This window comes from Malus sylvestris, chromosome 16, assembly GCF_916048215.2.
Source record: "Malus sylvestris chromosome 16, drMalSylv7.2, whole genome shotgun sequence".
Taxonomy (NCBI): Eukaryota; Viridiplantae; Streptophyta; class Magnoliopsida; order Rosales; family Rosaceae; genus Malus; species Malus sylvestris.
Window position 1 is genome coordinate 27,653,499 of NC_062275.1, and position 4,672 is coordinate 27,658,170.

Below are 4,672 nucleotides of genomic sequence, written 5' to 3' on the forward strand. Positions count from 1 at the left end.
GATGAAATCTTAGTACATCAATCGAACTACACCCAGAAGGTGTTGCGCCGCTTTAACGAGGATAAAGTGAAGCCTTTGAGTACTCTTATGGTCGTTCGGTCGCTAGATGCAAAACAATATCCTTTCCGTCAGAAGGAGGATGATGAAGAGATTTTGGAGCCCAATGTTTCTTATCTAAGTGCGATAGGAATTTTATTGTACTTAACTCAATGCACTAGACCCAATATCTACTTCGTTGTTAATCTTTTGGCAAGGTACAATAATGCACCAACACGTAAACATTGAACTAGTGTTAAAGACATCTTCCATTACCTTAAAGGTACTACGGATCTAGGCTTGTTCTATCCCTACGGATCCTCGAGTGATGATGCACCCATTTATCTTGAGTCGATTCTTGCCTTGTTGGTTATGCTGATACAAGATACTTATCTGATCTGCACAAGGCGCACTCTCAAACGAGTTATGTCTTTACCATTAAAGGCACCGCAATCTCTTAGAGGTCAACTAAACAGACCTTAGTTGCCACTTCGTCTAACCATGTTGAAATTATCGCCTACATGAAGCAACTTAAGAATGCTTCTAGCTGAGAGCAATTGTGGGTCATATTCGAAGCTCCTGTGATCTTTACCCCGTCGTTGACATCTTGATGACAATCTTTGAAGACAACGTAACATGCATCAAACAACTGAAGAAGGGTTACATCAAAGGAGACAACACCAAGCACATTGCACCGAAGTTTTTCTTCTCACATCAATAACAAGAGCATCAAAAGATTGAAGTCACGTAAATCCGTTCACAAGATAATTTGGCCGACCTCTTCACCAAATCACTACCGAATGCGACATTTCAGAAGCTTGTTTAAGGAATAGGTATGCGTAAACTTTCTGAGTTGTAACATTGTTAGTTCTCTTTAGAATTATGTCAAACTCAGGGGGAGCATTCTGAAGTATACTTGCTTGATCTTAATGTACTCTTTTTCCTTGCAATTAGGAGCATTTTTCCCATTGGGGTTTTGCTACCTAACGAGGTTTTGACGAGGCACACACCTTGGGTTGATCATATCCCTGATGACGTCTCGTAGACGTTTTATTTGACTTTGGATTTCTCATGCATTTTTCTTTAGACTATGGATTTTGTCCTTACTTGGGTTTTAGCTTATGAGACTTAGTTCCATATGCAAGTTCCTACTATACTTTGAGACTAGCGTGTTCCCAAAATCAATGCCGACAAGTCAACTTCCTTAATTCTACATGATGCCGACGCTACTTGAGTATTTATATACTCAAGGGGAGTGTTATAAACATTGTATTTAAGTGTGATTGTGTAAATCCTAAATTAGATTTGATACTAGTTAATTTTCCCTATTAAGACTTGTATTCATTGGAGGAGAATGATTATTCCCTCCCATATTACTATAAATAAAGGCACTGCGTAAGGGGTATAACACATTCTCTACACAAACCTACTAACACATCTCTCTCCCTACTCTCTCTCCATGCCGGTGCACCCCCTCTCCCCTGTCAGATTAATATAAGCCACAACAAAATTAAGAGAGTCTGCATAATATTTTTTTTAAAAGTTACTTTATTATACCAAATTCATTCTTTAATAATCTAGGGCTAAAAATTTAATCTAGAAGGATTGGAGTAGAAAAACTGTTTTTGGGTTTTATGGATTAAAAATATTAGATTTTAACACAAGAGTTGGAGATGGTCTTAAATTTTTTTTTTATTTTAAACTAAATTTAAATACTCACAAATTTATAATTTATTGACCAAATTTAGTGATCAATACTCCAATTTTTTTCTTAAGATTTGTCCTCCGTTTTAAATCATTATTAATATTTTTAATTACTAGATCAACTTTATTCTTCTTTTCTTTATATAATGTTGTGATGTATTATTGAATAAATCTATTCGTTAATAATTTGATACAGGAAATGAGCTACACTTTGGCAGTTGAGATATTAATTGGTGTAATCCAATCTTTATTAACTTAAAAATATTTTTCTTACCACTCTTATCACTTCATCTGACTTAAAAGCTTACAAATGGTCAATTCGTTTACCAGCATAACTTCATCACCTACTTAAAAGAAGATTTTAAATTTAATTCACATGAATTCAGAACAACATATTTTGTAATGAATTCAATACTATATTGTAGCTCGATATTTTATTCTTGTGATGAATTAGTGACTCATTGTAAGTAAAAATAAAAATAAATATCACCTCATTTGTCAAAAAAAAGAAACTAGCACTACTCTCTACTAGTTGACGAGGTCTTTATTGTGACCCCATTGACACTAGCTTTCTAGTCTACATAGGATTGGCATTTTTCAACGTATGATGGTGACGGCTAGCATGCTCCGACCTTCGTGAGTCGGGGTGTGTCATGATAGACACAACAAAGTTTCTCCATAGTGTGAGAGAATTCTTCAAAATTCGCAACACACAACAAAAATCAAGCCACTTAGTACTACGATCTAACGGTATTCCTCTTCATCTGTAAATGAAAGGTCATAGGTTCAATTTTCAGTAAAGACGAATTCGTACCAATTATTATGACATCTCATTATAAAATTTGCCTACTTCTCCATTCCTTAATAAATATAATAAAAAAATGCTACAAAAATCAAGTGTTCAGGTCATATTTTTTAAATAGTATGTAATTAAAAAAAAGTTCTTTAGATATAAGTCCATACAACACTTATTTTCTTGACAAAAACTCATTTCATTTTAAACATCCAAATAAAACCTAAATTTGAAATAGACAGCCATGTAAACAAATAAATACCTATTATTTTAAAAGTATTTACAATTGTGCCACAACACCTTAATTATGTTAATGAATTTAATTATCCACCATAATAAAGGGAATTAAGTGCCTTATTATTAAAAAATTATCTACTTTATACTTGTCTTACCATCATATGTTCCATTTCTTTTATTTGTTTGACAGTCATTGTAAGTAAATTATTTTGCATGTATGTATTAAGCACATTTTGTTAAAATTACATATATGCGTGCAAATAATTTACCTATATTTTTATGTAAAATATAGGTAATTAACTAATTTTGAATCAATTGGCTAAAAACATTTATTTATTTCGTAGGTAAATTATTTTTCATGTGATATTACATATATACTAGCCATATTTTGTTATTATTATATGGTGTGTGCAATCAATCAACATTCTTTTATTTTGTAGGTAAATCATTTTACATGTATTATTACATAGTTTACTAGGAATTTATATTGTTATTATATATATGTAACATCCCACATCGCCCAGGGGAGTGATCATTAAATGTATATTTCCATCCCTACCTAGCACGAGGCCTTTTGGGAGCTCACTGGCTTCGGGTTCCATCGGAACTCCGAAGTTAAGCGAGTAGCGCGCGAGAGCACTCCCATGATGGGTGACCCACTGGGAAGTTCTCGTGTGAGTTCCCAGAAACAAAACTATAAGGGCGTGGTTGGGGCCCAAAGCGGACAATATCGTGTTACGGTGGTAGAGCGGGCCCGGGATGTGGTGGACCCCAGGCCGGGATCAGCACGCCTTGATTCTAGGATCGGGGTGTGTCATATATGTCGTGCAAACTAATTTACCTATATTATATTTAAAATATTGATAATTTTGAATAAAATAAATTTTTTATATTTGTAGGATATACTAATTTATCTGTTAGCATCATGTGAAAACAACTATATAAAGAATATTGAAAATCATGTAAATGTTTGTTATTAAATGCATATGAATAATGACATTTAATTATTTTTTTCCAAATCCACATAAGGTATTTGAAGACATTTAATTGAATGAAATAATGTGAAATAAATGTATGTAATAAGTGAGAGACTCAAAGTAAGTGTTATTAGGGGTAATTTAGACATCCAAAAATACAAATTTTACTAAGTCAAACTTAATTATCAATATTACTTAGTTGGAGCCTAGTCATTGGGTTTTTGATAGAAAAATTTATTATGATGGATTTTAGTTAAAGAAAATTGAAAGAAGAAAGAGAATTTCTAAGAAATCAGTTAGCAATAACTTTAGAGAAATGTAGATTATAGTTTATGATAGATTATCTTAATTTAGAAATTAGTGAACCTCAAAAAAGAAAAATAACCTTAGACCAAAATAGTTTAGTTTGCTATTTTCCATTGAGAAAGCATAATTATATTTTGCATAGTGAAGAAAATCCACAAGCCAATAGTATTGTAGATCTTATTAGAAAATAAGAAAATAATAAGCATAATCATTTGTTAAACCAGTTGTTAGAACATTTTCAGAAAAATTCCATAAAAATAATTAGACAAAATTTAGATTATATTACATCTCAGTTAGAAGATAATAATAAAAATATTCAAAGGTTTCCTAGCAAAAGAGAGATAAAAGAGCTTGTTAATCTCATAGATAGTAAGCCAAAGCAAATAGAACTTAGATCATTAGAAATAGTTGAGCAGCTAAAATTAGAAGTTCAAAAAATTCAATTTGTACAAAAGGAGTTGAGTGAACAAGTAGATAAGTTGCATAATAAAATAGATAAATTATTAGTTTAATGACAGATTCTAGAAATAGCAGAAAATATATTCAAACTTTGAAAGAAATTAGTAAGTTAGATAAAGAATTAGTAGGTTTAACAGATTTTCAACACAAGTATTTAGTA